Source organism: Saccoglossus kowalevskii, chromosome 16 (assembly GCF_978046115.1).
Source record: "Saccoglossus kowalevskii chromosome 16, keSacKowa6.1, whole genome shotgun sequence".
Classification (NCBI taxonomy): Eukaryota; Metazoa; Hemichordata; class Enteropneusta; family Harrimaniidae; genus Saccoglossus; species Saccoglossus kowalevskii.
The window spans coordinates 35,339,204-35,355,515 of NC_140656.1; the positions used below are offsets into that span (position 1 = coordinate 35,339,204).

Here is a 16,312-nt window from a genome sequence, read left to right on the forward strand (position 1 = left end):
TGATTGTCTTTGCTCATTTATATACACTATAACCCATAACCATGTGATGTTTGTCTCAACCTGTCAATCCCAGCCGTGTCCTGGTTTGGTGAACTTTCTCAAGTACGTTTTAACTAGTTTTCTCCGAAATGGCGCGTTCGTCGTACCCATTGACACAAATTGAATAGCTATTACAGAGCTAACAAAGCAGTTTGGTCATGTTTGGGTAACCAAATGAACCAGGAAGAGGGACAGGAATATACCTATTTCGATTTTGATAATAATTAATAAACATAGAAGAACATGGTTTCTCATTGTTTTACATAAATCAAGTTAGATGAAAAATACGGTATATCGAATACATTTAATGATGTGTTGTTATATTGAATTATGATTGTTAAATGTAAAATACAACATTTTTGAATTGAGTCAGGTGACGTACAACTGATTTGAAACTAAACCCTATGAATGCATGATCCATTAATAAAACGAACCCATACTAGGTTATCAATTAGTCTCAATATTATCAGAATTAATGAACTCAGATGTCGTTTTTTTGCATACTCCAGTGAAACAGGGCCGTATTCATCTGTTTGAGTACATCTAAAGCAAATTTTCACCAGATACAATTCTTAGTGTTTTGGTCATATTGATCAAACATCTCACACAGTTTGACAAGGCCAAATTAGATCCTGAATACTTGCCGAAATTACATATTGAAAAAACACAATACTACTGAACGCGCCGTTTTGTACATTTTTTGGCAAATGAGGCCTCCATATTATGAAGGGATAGATCGGGGAAATCCCCGCCACAGGTCACAAACCTTTCATTAAAAATGAAACGGATCTATTCAAGGTGAGCGCACAGACACGTTCTAATTACTTTCTTCTAACATTTAAACAAAGTTAACATTTGTTAGTCTTGCCTGTAATCAAACAAATGATAATGTATTAAGATTAACTTGTCTGTCAAGCGTCGTCCGACGTTGTTGTCTTCCACCGTCGTTCACAATTTGTCAAGTAATTGTATCTATTTGAGAGAGAAATCTCTAGGGCGCCCTCTAAGGGGATAATTAGTTAAAAACGGTTCATTCCAATTCATTTGAGCGGATAGTACTCTGAGTTGAAGGTTCTGCCTCTGTTCAATCAGCTGATAGACCGGAGAATGATGAGATACATACATATAGCTTTGTATTAGAGTTGATAATTGCGAAGAAATAATTAGAAGGAAATGCACAGGTTGTCACATGTTCTAATGGAACTTAAACTAGCATATCGCCAAATCTCGGCGAACCCCTATGATTATAACTTACTTGGAACATTGTTCTGGGGATTGAATAATTCACGCCTACTTTTCTCTAGGATATCCTGATTTTAATTGTGTTAAACATGTTACAATAAAATTTGGGCTAATTCGGATAATTTATGATGATCAACTTTTTAAAAATTTCTTAAAACACCACATGCATTAATGAATACATTAATTTTCTAGAATGCATATATTCTTTCCAATGTGACTATACCAACACGAGAAATATAATATTAATAATAATTTATTTACCTAGAAAATATTTCATACAATACTCAAAATTGTACATGCAGTCTAGGTAAAATGGAATCTGAAATAGCTTAAAAGCTAGTCGAGTCAGATCCCTGACATGACTTGAATTTAATGACTTAAGTTAAGACTGACAGTAGGTTACACCTCAGTATATTTCAAATAAACAAATATGATAATATGATAATATATATATATAAACATAGAAGAACATGGTTTCTCATTGTTTTACATAAATCAAGTTAGATGAAAAATACGGTATATCGAATACATTTAATGATGTGTTGTTATATTGAATTATGATTGTTAAATGTAAAATACAACATATATATATATATTTATAATAAATATTAGTTCTATTCTAAATACTCTGACATTAAATTTTCCCGTATAGTATTTTGGAATGTAAGTTTTTGTTTAGGCCTTAAAGAAATTGATATGCTGTTCCAAAGTTTGGCTCCTAAATAAGATATTGCGAATGTCCCCGCCACTGTGTTCATTCTAGGTACAAGTAAATCATTTCGACATCTTTGTCGTGTTATATCATACATAAAACTTAAAAGTAATGACTTATGAAGTTTAAAAATATCAATAATTTGGAGAGTATTAAAAATTGGTGGAGCATGCGCAGTAAAGTCGGAAAACGTTATAATTCTGGCTATCATTTTTTGTGCAGTATGTATAACTTTAAGATTTGACTGGTATGTACTACCCCAAACTTCTAAACCATAGGTGATATGAGGCTGAATCAACGTTTTGTATAACAAAAGGAGAATATGCCGTGGGACATAATGTCTTAATTTCAAAAGAATACCCGTCTTTTTCCTAATAGTTTTATTGATCTTTGAAATGTGATTATCCCAGGTCAGATATTTATCAATTTCCACCCCTACGAAAGTTGCTGATTCAGTCTCATATACTTCGTTGTTTTTTATGGACAGGGCACCTCTTACTGTCACACACATACGCCTACCACTGATGATCATATATTTTGTTTTTGAACAATTGATTGTCAACTTATTTGCATCACACCAGTATACAACACTGTTTAAATGTTTGTTAATAATACGCAAATCAATATCTGTCCCTGGTAAAAAAGAATGAAACAAATTGGAGTCATCAGCAAAGAGTCTAAAGTTAAAAAAATGTAGAGTTTGGGAAATCATTAATGTATAAAAGAAATAAGGTAGGGCCAAGTACTGAACCTTGTGGTACACCACATGATATAGGAAGTTGCAAAGATGAAATACCATTTGAAAAAATTAATTGTGATCTATCTTCTAGATAACTTTTAAACCACTTATTTGGAAGCCCGCGTATACCATAATGACTCATTTTTTCCGGCAAAATTGTATGATTAATAGTATCAAAAGCTTTTGTAAAATAGATAAATATTCCAATAGTTGGCTTACCCTTGTCAATTTGAAGGAGTAGTGTGTTTGATTAGAGAAAGCTTAGTGCTGAATTTATTACGAAACCCGTATTGATGCTTGTAAAGAATTTTCTCTTTCTCCAAATAATGCAGTAGTTGTTTGTTAACTATTTTTTCTAGAACCTTGCTAATAAGGGGTAACACTGAGATTGGCCTATAGTTTCCGGGGATATTGTTTGGGCCTTTTTTGTAGATGGGCGTTACCTTTGCCATTTTTAATGCATTTGGAAAATGTCCATGTAAAAATGATAAATTAAAAATAAAACAAAGTGATTTACAAATGATATTAGCTCCATCTACAAGAAGTCGTGCCGGTAAACAGTCATAGCCTGACGATTTGTTCTGATCAAGATGGCTTAATGACAAAGCTACCTCCTGTTCTGTGGTTGGTGCAAGGAAGAATGAATTCACATTGGGGTAATTAAGATAGTGATCGAAATTGTTTGGGGGATTGGTAATATTTGAGGCAAGGTTGGGTCCAATATTAACAAAGTAGTTATTGAAGGCTTCTGCAATGTCAGTGGGATTGGATAGTATTTTATCGGTGTTATGAACATTAATTTTTAGTTCTTTTGGTAAAGTTTGTTTTATGTTTTCAGTGGAACCAAGTAAGTCATTGATAATTTCCCAAGTTTTACCAGAATTATTATGATACTTAGTAAATAGATCCGAATAATAATTTTTCTCTGCTTTTCTTAATACACTGGTAAGCATGTTACCATATATTTTATAGGTGGCAAATTCATGAGAGGCGTGATTACTATTTAAAACTTTGATGTACAGTTTATGTTTTTTCTTAATTGACTTTTTAATTGCTGATGTAATCCAAGATTTTTCATTCTTCAAATTGTTACACTTTACATTTTTACTCACAATGGGTGCATGTTTATTACATATCTCATTAAAACTGGTGTAGAATGTGTTGTATGCCAGGTTAACACCCTGTTGTCTGTAGACCCTGTCCCAAGATTGAATAGACAAATCGTTTTTAAAGTTGTTTGACTTATAGTTTTTAAATTATCTGTAATATTTTTTTGTACTGTGTGACTTATTAACAGAAAGTACATTTTCAAAAATAGCATAAATTGGGAAGTGGTCAGTTACATCAGTTGTAATGGTACCAACATGTGTGCAACATGTATTAATATTGGAATATATGTGGTCAATAATAGTACTGCTGGTACTAGTAACACGAGTTGGAACACTAATAAGTTGGTATAAATTAAAACTTTCGAGGGTTGCTAAGACATTATCAGAATGGATGTTATGTTTTGAGACATCAATGTTGAGATCACCTGTCAATACACAGAAATATTTATCAATTTTAATTTTACACATTACGCTAACTAAACTGTTCTCAAACTCTGTAATATCTGTACCCGGCTTTCTGTATATAACACCAACAACTATTTTCTTTTTACCAGACTTAATTTCTATCCACAAACTCTCTGCGTGGTTTACATTATAGTTTAGAAGTCGATAGTTAATAGAATTGTGTATATATGCACCCACACCCCCTTCCATTATTTCTAATGTTATTTTCAAATGTATATGATGGGATATGAAACAGTTGGGGATTATTAAACTGCCAAATTTCTGATATTCCAATTATTTTAAATTGTAGATTAAGGCAAGTTCCGTAAAGCAGTTTGAAATTGTCAATATTTTTGTTAAGTGAACGGATGTTTATGTGAGAAACACTGAACAAACTATTGGAATCTGAATTAAATTTTTCATTAAATTCAGAGGAGGAAAACGAGTCGTTTACAACATTGTGTGAGACGTGAAAATCGTCATCTAAGAATGTGTGATCCATCAATCATTTTACGTGTTTGACTATTAGATAATGCATATAAGAAATTATCGTATTTTTGAGAGGTCAGCCTCATTGATGATAATTATAGGTCTCAAACCACTGTCCTTTCTTACAAATATACTGCAGTCGTTTGTCCACAAATACTTATATTTAGCTCTCTTTCTGGCTTCATTCGCTTTCCCGAGTAGTTGCCGTGTGCTATGGTGCAGGTTTTCGTTTACGAATATTGGGTTGTTAACATCAAATCCGATATTTCTCGTGGTAATATTTTTCAGTTTACATCTTCCGTCATAGATTACATTTCTTTTCATTCTGGTGGTGAACCGTACGATGATACGTCTTGGTCGATCGTTCCGCTGTGAATCTTCACGTTTACCAGTACGATGTGTAACATCGATATCGTGCTCAGTAGTTTCGGGATCGATTTTCTTTAGAACATTGAGTACTATGTTTTCTGTGTTTTCATCGTCACGTGTCTCTGGGATGCCAGTAATCTCCAAATTAATCCTGCGATGGTACTGATTTAGTTCATTGAGGTCCTTTTCTATAGTATTAACTTGACTCCGTAGTCGGTGATTCTCTTGGTTTAGCTCACCGTTCGCCTTCTTGAGTAGCGCAATTTCTCTCGCCATTTCTTCAAATTTGTCACTCATGAAAGTTACAGATTTAACTACGCCCTCTTGTCCTGATTTTAATTCAGCAATAACCTTGCTAATACAAGACAATTCCTTCATAATTTTACCTAAGGAGGGTTGTTTGTCTCCATGAACTGTCTCCAGACTCTCCAGTCGGATACTTTCACATTTTTTACACAATGGTATATCATCATCCGTGAGTGTGACATTCTTTATTTTACCACAGTCAACACATTTAGGCATGATCCGATAATAGTTGATTACGCAATCAAGGTGTTAATCTAGTGAATTATTAATGAAGTAACCAAGCTAGCTTAGCCATGCTAAGCTGTACGGCGAGTTAGTTTTCTCCTAAAAAACAGTTAAAAAAAGGCGTATCTCTCACAGGTATAATGCAGAGACTTACTATATACCTTCACACGGTAGGAGAAGTAGGATTTCCGGCAGTACGCTGTAGAATCGAGTGGAAAATCCCATAGTACGTAGAGGTGATGCAACCTGCTATCGCCTGGCAAGATGGAGTATGTTAACGACCCTGGTTCTGACGCATTTAGTTGGATTATCCATTTAAGTGTCATCGATCTACTCATTTGATATGTTCAATTTCAACCGGGCTATATCTTATATCGTCAATAAGTTACATGTGCAATGATCTCTGCTTTACAGACTCTTTCTTTAGTTTAGAAATTTTTATCGCAGTGACATCACGTACGCCCTTTTTGGTTTGGTCCACACGACGTTGCAGTATTATCTAGGACCAATAACGTGCATGTTTGAGGTAGACATTATAAACATATATTACAGGAAGTACATTGTTTACTTATTGTGCTCAGTAGTAACATTTCTTTCATGTTATAACCTTTGGGACACTTACTGGTAATCAGGCGATCATGCCAAATGCTACAGCCATTACTTTGCCACGCCTTAAAGTTTGATGGGAGAGTATGTAAGATTTAGTACGAGACAGGACAGCAAAAATTTACCTAAGCTTACAGATTGGATGAATAAAGAACTAATGTGTATTCCATGGATTCGAACTTAGTATCTCTACAGTGCAAGTGTTATCGGCCAAGCTAAAGTTAAAGTCCCCTACACACTACGTTCAGTTCCATTATACCTTGGCAGAATTCCCACTAAAACATGAACTAGCTGTTAACGAAATCAAACATAGTGACGCCTGTTCCTGTGCATTTCCATTGCAAACAGAACACGAAGTCAAGTGTTATGACGCGTTTCCATGGGAAATCGAACGATCACGTGATTATATAGGACGGCACAATCTATTGGTTAAAATTTGAAATTCTTACAGGAAGGTTGATAGATAGATCTTGGTTTTTTGCGTGCCCAATCAGATCGCACAATTTAATTGAGGCCATATACAGCTTTTTCTAACACGATCACGCTCGGGTTCGTCGAGATGATCATGGATAGGAGGCTTCAGCAAAACCGTGCGAATTGGAGATTGACATGATTTTTCCCTATGCAACGTCTGCTTAATCTTTGGATTGGTTTATTGTTTAACTGTAATTTACAATAAGATACAATAATTCATCTCTGGTGATGCATTTACTATGACATTAGCTAGCATACGTATATTCTGCCCCTACAAAAGCCGTTACCAATACTACCATGACTGCTACGAGAGATATAATGTACTTTGCTGCTCTGGCTTCTATGACTGGAGTTTGGAGCGTGTATTTTACGATTGTAGCTTCGGAACATATGAATTTGCTTTCAGGTGAAACCATGTAATATATGGCTCTTACTGTTGGTTCCCCTGAGTTCTCGGGAGACATACATAGTCACTGTTTCATATGCTGCTTACCTTACGTGTAACTCACTGGGTTTATTCTGTATAGTAGGTAAACAAATACAGACCATGCTGCGTCCATCACTAACTCAACACCGAAAACATGTGCATGGTGGGTCATAGTTCAACACAACATCTTGTTACATCTTTTCTCCTTTAAAACAAGAATGAAATTTAAATCAACGATTCTATGGCGTGAAACATATTTCAACAGTTCTCGGTTAATGAACTATTGTTCTCTCATGAAAGCATTCTAATTGTTCACCATATAAAAGTCTATAACTAACAGATTTCTAACTAATAGTTCTAAACTAACAGTTATCTACATAGTCTGTTAAATATTGCGGCTTCCTGATTACTCTTCCTGATCTAGTCATTCTATCTGAATTTTCTACTATGTTTTGTGTACTATTGTATACTTTGTCATCTTGTTCTGCTATGGAGACATCTGGAGATATGATCTTGTGTTCCTGCTTCTTGGTTTCTGTTCTTGCTGCTAGGTTTGCAGGAGTTACGACAATATCAGCGGTTTCATTTGGAGTGTATTTCTCACAGGTTTTCCTCAGGTGTTTGCGGTTTCTACGTAGAGTTCATCCATTCTCTGTTGTAAATTCATATGACCTAATGTTCACTTGTTTGTTGACTTCAGTCTTTTCCACTCTTTGTCTGATATTTCAGTAAGCATAATTATTACTGTGTCTTCTTGCTGAAGTGTTTGTAGATCTTTGGCTCCTTTGTTATAGTAGTCTGCTTGCTTAGCTTTGTTCTTCGTTATCTGCTTTCCTACATTTCTCACTACTGACGGTTTGAGAAGTTTTGCATGTTGTAGGTAGTGTAGGCTTTTTTCTCCTATTCATGAGTCTCTGCACTGGGCTGCTGTTCATTCCTTGAGTGGGAGTGTTTCTGAAATCTAGAATAGCTAAGTAATGGTCTGAGCCAGCTAGTCATGCTTTTCATATGGTGTTATTTGCTGTCTTCACTGCGTTCTCAACTTTACCATTGCTCTGGGGGTATCGTGGAGAAGAAGTAATATGTTCAAATCCCCAATCTTTGCTGGATTTCTTAAATGCATCTGACGCTTCCTATGGACCGTTATCTGAGATACATGTGTCTGGTATCCCATGTCTAGCAAATTGGGCTTTGAGTTTACCTATAACTGTTTTCGCTGTTGTATCTGGTAAGTAGTCAATAATTAGTCTACAATGACTTAGTAATCATATTCATTCAATACGAACTGGTCGGTTCCAACTTTTGCCCACAGCCTATCTGGAACTTCATGCAGAATCAGAGTTTCTTTCTGTTGTCGCGTTACTACAGTCTGGCACACATCACATTTTGCAATGTCATCTTTGATCTCTGCACTCATGTTTGGTCAGTACAATGATTTTTTGGCTCTGCATAGACATCCCTCAATACCAATATGTGATGAATGAATACGCTTTAACATATCATCTCTTAGTGAACGTGGTACTACTGCTCGTTCACCTTTGAATATCACACCATTCTGAGAGCTTAGTTCATCACGAATATGGAAGTAAGGAGTTATTTGTGCAGGTAACTGGGCCATATTTTCTGGAAATCCAGTTTGTATCACTTTAGACAATATCTGAAGGCGTTCATCGCTTTCTGTGTGTTGTCTGATATCCTCTATTCTCGGTTCTGCAATTGGTAGATAATCTAACATGTTCACTGTCTCAATATCTGTCTGCAAACCTTCTAGGGGTTCATTCAGCAAGTATGCACGGCTTAGTGTATCTGCTAAGTACATTTGCTTTCCCGGATGATATAACTTTTGTAATCTTAACAGCATTCTCTGCAGTCTCTTTGGAGTACTATGAAGAGGCTTCTTCAGGATCATCTCCAACGGTTTATGATCTGACTGTACCTTTCTGCCATAGGTATACTGGTGAAATCTTTCTAACCCAAAAATAACTGATAACAATTTGAGCATATCTTGTCTCAGCATTCGTTAATGCTCTGCTTGCGAAAGCTATTGGCTGACCATTCTGGGTTAGGGCTGCACCTAAACCGGTTTGTGACGCATCTGTCTGCAAGGTTAGTTCTTTATCCATGTCATAGTATTGCAGTACTGGATAAGAAGTGACTAACCGTTTCACTTCATCTATTGTATCATCATGGACTTTCAACCAACACCACTCACTATCTTTGTGTGTTAGCTTTCTGAGCGGCTCACAAATAGCACTAAGTTTTGATAGAAACTTACTCAGATAGTTGACAAATCCTATGAATCTCTGAATTCCAGCCACATCTTTTGGCTTCGGCATCTCAGTCACAGCTCTCACTTTTGCTGGATCTGGCTTTAGACCTTCATCAGTTATGAATGGAAGTTGACTCAACCTCAATTTGATTTTGTCTTTGTTCAGTTTCAGATTGTGCTCTCTGCATCGATTCATCAGTGCACGCATCTTTATGTCGTGGTCTATCGTGGCTTCACTCACTGATTCTCCTTCACCAAATATCAGTGTGTAATCGACTATGGACCTCACACCTGGCAATCCTTCAATAGCTTGGTTTTGTCTATGCTGGTACTCCTCAGGCGCTGTAGATATACCAAAGGGCATTCGTAACCAACGAAGCCTACCAAATAGTGTATTGAATGTAGTTAGATAAGAGCTCTCCTTATCCAACTCAATGTGCCAGAAACCATTCTTGGCATCCATAACACTAAACACCTTAGCTTTGCTCAGCTCTGGTAATATGTCTTCTATAGTCTGTGAAGGGTAATGACTTCTACGTAGTGCTGTATTCAAGTTACAAGGATCAATGCAAATTCTCATTTTGCCTGGCTTGATTACTGTTACTAGACTAGACACCCAGGGTGTCGGCTCTGTAATTGGTGCTATTATTTTCTCTTCTATCAGTCTATCTAGTTCATCCTTTATCTGACCTTTGACTGCTATAGGTACTTTCCTTGGAGGATGAATGACTGGTTGCACATTTGGGTCTAACTCAAGGTGGTACTTTCCTGCTAATTTACCTGTACCTTCAAAGACGTCTGGAAACTCTTTGACTATTTGCTCTGCTGACACTGGCTTTGTATCAGTTTTCTTGTCAGTTCGGTGTAGTGGTAGTCTCATCTTGGCTGTTGGTTTGTCATTAACAACCATGATTTGTTCATGTTGTACCTTAACTAGTCCCATTTGTTGAATAGCTCTACTTCCTAGTAACGGTATGCTTGTCTCATCGTCAACTACTACAAACTCTGCTCTGTATTTTTTTCCATTTTTTGGGTTGACCATTTTGACTTTGGACTGTCCCTTGGGCTTCATCGTTGCCTTGTTGTACATCACTAGTACTCTTCTGTCTTCATGAATTCGTAATCATTCACATTGCCTAGTTCCTTTAATGGAATGATGCTGCATGATGCTCCCAAATAAAGCTGAAACTTGACTGGTCTCTTATTAATGTTCATTGTAGCATGTATCTGCTTGGGAAAACTGCTCTCAGTCACTCTATTGATATATCTGCTTGGGAAAACTGCTCTCAGTCACTCTATTGATATATTCGTTTTCTGGTGATAAAGTGTATCTCCTCACACTCATTGTCACTGTATTCTGCTATATTATACACTGCTTTCTGTTTGCGCTTACTCTACATGCACTGTGAGGCAAAGTGATTCATCCTTTTGCAGTCATGGCATTGCTTTCTACAGACAGGACACTTGTTTTTATCCTGATCATGTTTATTGCTACAGTATTTGCAACTCTGTAGCGACACACTAGATGTCTACTTGTATGACTTCTGTGCTTTATCATGTGACTGTCTCACTGCATGGACAACTACAGGGGCTTCTATAGTTCGCATTCCCCCTTCAGACAGTTCAGAAGCTCTGCAGATCTGGAGACACTTGGGTAAATCTAAATCCGTTTCGCTCAACAGTCTTTCTCTGAGTCTGGTGTCACCAATACCACAAACTAGTCTGTCTCTGATGAGAGAGTCATGTGATGTACTGAAATTACATGAACCTTTAAATCTTAAAATGTACTTGTCAAGTTCTTCATGAGGTTCTTGATTTCTAGTGAAGAATTTGTATCTCTCTACTGTTTCATTGTTCTTCGGGTTGCAGTGATCATCAACAGCTTTAATTAAGTCTTCCAACTTGAGATCTTTCTCTTCTTTCTCAAATTTCATTGTTTCATATATCTCTCTTCCTTCTTTTCCGATGAGATATAGAAATAATTTGCATTTCTTGTTGCCCAGTGTTTCTGTTAACACTAGTTCTGTATAAAGTGTCAACTCTTTTTTCCACCTTTTCCACACCAATGCTAAATTGTTGGCGTTCACATCAAGCTCATCTGGTTCCTTGATGTTCTCCATGTTGTGTATCATAACAACAATGTAGTGGGAATTTGCAAAATTCGAATCTGTATCTTGTTCTTTTTGGGCCATCATACTTCTATTTCGGTCGACTCAAGTTTTGCACTTCTGGGCCACCGTACTTTTTGAAACACGATCGTTTTCAAAGACGTTGCTATGCTTCAAAAGATGTACACAGTAATAAATCATCAGCGATTCATCAACACGTATTTGATTACGACTCTCGGTGCTCGTAAAAGTCAGTTTACTCACAGATTTTTTGTGAAATCTGATGCGTTTCTGTCAAACTTGATGTCGCTGAACTGCCGTCGTGCTAACTGTGGAATCATAGCCCTATGTTGCCAACCGCATTTTTTACGTGACTGACTCTGAATACTGGTTAAAATCCACATGCCAAATTTGGTCGTCGCGAAAATCACATTTTAAGACCTTCGAAAGTACTCACTATGTTTATTTACTTCCAAACAATGACCAGAACCTATTTGCGCTGTGAAATGATGACGGTGGTCATAAAAAATTGACTTTATTTACCGTACACCGAGTCGCAGAAAAATAACAAGACGAAAGACGCCATTTTGGACTACAGAGTTACGCGAGACCTATAGCAAATTACGCGAGACCTATAATTTTGTACCACGTGACCGAAATCAGTAGATAAATTGCGTTTATGCAACTAGTTTCTATTATTAAACAAAAATCATACAATTATAAATACTGTATGTGATTGCTTTGTTGGAACAATTAGAATAACGGGAAGAGTGAGTTTTATTCTTCCACCACTGTATCACATGACCGCCAAACGAGATTACATTTATTCTGCGCTAGGGAGTATGGGATGTCAATGGCTGTCGTTTTCTCGTAATTTGCTTGGTTTCTGCGGTAATTGTAAAATATCACAAATTATTGCTTATTTATAAACACAAATTGCAAACAAAAGTTTGTATGTTATTCATCCAGCTATCAATTCACAATAAAGGTATGTCACACCATCGTAATCGAAAGCAAAAGCGATTTAATTTACGTATGCCAGATTTCTGTTTTTAAACGGTGATAGATCCCGTAGCTCTATGTTCGACGTACAACAACAAAATTAAAAAAAAGACGTCCAAATGAAATTGTTAGGGCGAAATTCGATTGTAGGTCGCACCAAAGAGCTACGGAACCGCAGCTACTGTCGTGCGTTCACTGTCGATCTTCGATCGCCGACAAGATCAGTCTTGCTTCTGTTTACGTGGATCAAATTTCTTTAGTTATGGCAAATAACAATCACTTCTGACATCATGTTTCATATGCTGCTTGCATGAATTAATAACTGAAGACCTTACGTATAACTCACTGGACGCAATGATCCCGGGACCCGCCGTAGGCGGCAGTATTTTCATGCGAGGTCAATTTTGAATCACCAGGTCATTCCTAAACGCGTAATTAGGACTGAGACGAGAATCAATTTTGGGTGCCAGAAATCAACCAAAGACGCTTATTTGGGTATAATTTGCGCTGTCAATACAAAGTTCAGGTTAATAAAATAAGATTGACGACGTTTTCCCAGGAGAAAAAAGTGAATTATTTGTTGAAAATAACGGAGAAAACTTGATACGCACAAATCGTGACGTCGACTCTACGCATGTAATGCAGCGTCATGGAAATTGTCTACAGTACACGTACACGCATCTTTTGATGACATAGGCTATTTTTCTAGCCAGCCCAGGACGCCGTACAAACATTGTACTAATAGAAGGTAAGAGCTCTTGCCCTTTTCCACAAATTTTAATATATTCTTAACAATTGCTTTACCTATAAAACTCTGCACACCATGCTATGATCATTCAGTGTTTTGAACTAAACTACTCATCGCTTAGCAAAGCCGATTTTCAGGATTTATTGGCACATAATGTCATGAATCGGGGAATCTAATGGGCAAAAATAAATCGCCAAGTATTGCATCGTACATAAATGATGACAACGATTTACTCGGCCTATGGCCCGTGAACTCGTATGATTTGTGCAATGTGCACATGCACTGTGCGACTAGTAACAATTACCTAACCTAGCGGTCCTTCACGCCACAGTTGTCACGATGCATCTCAATAAAATAGCATCTAAAACCAAAATAAGGCCGATATGTGTAAATACTTGTACATTAGTCTGGTCTATGCAGCCAGCAATAATGAAATTGCAAGAATGGCATTGGCAAAATGATGACCTCGAATGTAGCCATGTCTAGTGCATGGATATGATTTATAGTCGTCACCCACTAATGTAATGTTATAGTGTCTATGAAGTATGTGATCATGATTAATCATTTGTGACCACGCCATTGATTATATAGGCTACCACACACTGTATAATATTGAGCAGAAAGCCATGCAAAAAACTGCATTTCATTAACCACATTGGCATGGCTGGCTGTACTCATTCTTACTTTTTCATGACCATTGTTTGGCCCACTACAATTTTCTTGTTATTTATGCGGATTGTTGTCACCTGCAAGAAACAGCAAGAGGTGCAATGTGTACATCAAAAATGCTCTTATCATGCTTGTGATGTTGCTATTGTAGATAAATGGCCACAGCAGGAATGTACATAACTGTCATTTATTAGGCAGTAACTGATAGGGGCCAATTCCTTGTGCTGATGTCTGCATACACATGTACATCAGTGAAAGTTTTGCTGTCACCAGCTAGCTGCCATTCTTGAAATGGTGCCATCGATCAACAGTTCATGCCATTCATCTCAACCTTAAACAATGACATGTGTTGTCATTTGTTAATAAGGCCTAATTTTATTTTTATGGAAATGAGTTAACTTTTTCTAAAATGAACAAAAGTTGATATTAATATCATCATGTAAAAAAACAATTGTTTAAAGTGATTGTATTTGATGTAGACTGAACATGTTGGGGAAAAAATAAATCTACAATAATAAAATCCCTGCCTAACTACCCAATATTTTTTACCCTAATACTGGAAACACCAAATTTAGTTTTCATTGACCTTATAATGGTTTGAGATCTTTTCAACATGGTCCACATAAATAATGAGGGATAAACTGATATTCTGTACAAACAGGTCCATGCATTTACATTCTATGTTTCTAGTTTGATGTTGACTCATTTACAGCCTTGGTAATACCAGGATTTTACTCCTTATAGCATGTGTGTGGGCTGTCTTATGCAAACCAACAATGCTGTCTTTGCAGATGGTCAATTCACTTGGCACATTGCCATTGCCATGCGTTAAATTCATTGCGAGTTCTATCAGTCTGATGGGATTCGTAAGATCAATGATATTCCTATGAAGTACAATTACATTTGATATAGTCTCTTTGCACCTACTTTATTTTCGATTCATTTTGAATAGACAGTTGCATGAACATACTATACCCTAAAAGTAAGGGGGTATATTTGTACGACACCCTGTCATTTTGCATGATATGGGTCCATAGTACTGTCTTGTACAATGTTGTAAACAGTTAACTACTGGTTTTGTACAGTTTATTGTTGCTGCATATATACAGACAACAAGATATAATATTTTCGGCAATATGACTACTACCAAATTGGTTGTTGGTGGTGATGCCTATCATTTTGGTCTTCCGTCAACACTTGTGTGCTTTTGCACCACGAGTCAGTCGTTTCATGCACATCATACCAGATTTAATCATGGCACTCTGTTGACAACACTAATTTACCTCATTATAATGTTAATGTGCATAACCTGTATTTATTTTCAATGAGGGGATGTTTGAATGCACGACAGTGCTTTCAGCATCCTCTCGCCAGTTATATACAATGTGCCTCAAGATTTAATTATGGAAGTCTAATCATTTCCAAAGCATTATATATTTCAACAATGTTCTTTCTATTGAATATTCCTCTACTCAACACCTTACTCAAATCATTCATTACCTTTATATAATCTTACCACTTATTTGTTTTTTATTTTCTTCCAGGCGAGATAATTCAACCAGCACCTGTACCTCCTACTGGTTAAACTTTACTTTATTTTTACTCGAATGTTTTTTTTAAACTTGTTTATTGTTGGTTTAAATAAAAAATACAAACTTTATTATTTCCTTGTTCATTACAGATGATTATTTTATTCACACTATTTTTACATGGTTGTCTTCCAACTAGTCATGCTAGTGATGTCTGATAGCAACTGGCCAAATTACAATCGAGTGGTGGGTGGGTCACAGTCAAGTACAAATAAACCATTCACTGCCAAAGAACAAATATAATCATTCTTTCCGATCAAGTACTTTAACCTCCCCCTCTTGATTCAAATGACATAACCAAAAGACTTAAGACATCACCTACTTCCTATAACACACAACACCATATTCACATAATTGTTCATACATGTATACATTGTCACAGCAAAATCATTTCCATAAATTTACCAATGGCTCAAGCAAATCATTTGCCCATATTAACTATAGCCTCTTTTGTAAGCCATCTAATACTTGTGGCTTGTGTTTCAATTACATAACGTTAGTCCAAAAATGTCAGCTTCTATTATTTGAACACTCAGGAAAAACAGAATCCCATTATCAAGGTCACGTTTATATTGCGCTGGTCCCGCTAACTCTGGGTTTATTCTGTATAGTAGGTAAACAAATACAGACCATGCTGCATCTATTACTGACTCAACACCGAAAACATGCGCAGTAGTCTAACTACTTAATATTCATGAGGGCGGGTCATAGTTCAACATAACATCTTGTCACAGTCACCTCATAGG

General features: G+C 36.5%; 1 long non-coding RNA gene across 1 annotated transcript; it reads left to right on the forward strand.

Annotated features, from left to right (window-relative positions):
• Positions 1 to 13,266: 13,266 nt before the first annotated feature.
• LOC146733851 (uncharacterized) lies at positions 13,267 to 15,637 on the forward strand. Its single transcript, XR_014926663.1, has 2 exons — positions 13,267 to 13,308; positions 15,522 to 15,637. It is a non-coding gene; the product is annotated as an uncharacterized LOC146733851 (long non-coding RNA).
• The last annotated feature ends 675 nt before the right edge of the window (positions 15,638 to 16,312 follow it).